Genomic DNA, 506 nt, shown 5'->3' on the forward strand with positions numbered 1-506 from the left:
CCTTCAGTGGTTGTGGGGCCGACCTCGCCCCCTGCCCCGGCCCGCGGGAGGGCCGTCCACTGTGGAGCGGGGGTTCTTGATCGTTTCGTCCACGGAGACTATGAGGCACGCCGCCTCGGCCGCCGCGGTCAGGGCGTTGATGCGCACCACGGCCGGCTCCCACACAAACGCCTCGAAGTTGTCGGCGATGTCCTCGTTGTTGATGTCCACGCCGTACCACGTCCCACCCTGAGGGGCGGAAGGCATACTGGTTAGGGCACATCAGCTGGATGAGAGGGGACTTTGAGCATGGAATGAGATTTTAACAGACACGCGACTGGAAAACAATGGTGGCAAACATTCTGCCTGTGCCAGAAGTCTCAAGTCTCTTTGAGACAAAGCACCAAAAAACCGGTAGCTACAGATAAACAAAAAATATAGAAAAATAATATTTAATGGCGAGTTCGGTAATTCAGAAATATAACTATATGAAGCCAAGGTGTTCTTGCAAGAAACAGCAAATATAC

The 506-nt window shown here is 53.4% G+C and overlaps 1 pseudogene; it reads right to left on the reverse strand.

The window, feature by feature from the left end:
- Positions 1-3: 3 nt before the first annotated feature.
- On the reverse strand, positions 4-261 carry LOC107125451 (annotated as a pseudogene).
- Positions 262-506: the final 245 nt, after the last annotated feature.

The sequence above is a fragment of the Gekko japonicus genome, unplaced genomic scaffold (assembly GCF_001447785.1).
Source record: "Gekko japonicus isolate JY-2015 unplaced genomic scaffold, Gekko_japonicus_V1.1 scaffold87058, whole genome shotgun sequence".
Lineage (NCBI taxonomy): Eukaryota > Metazoa > Chordata > Lepidosauria > Squamata > Gekkonidae > Gekko > Gekko japonicus.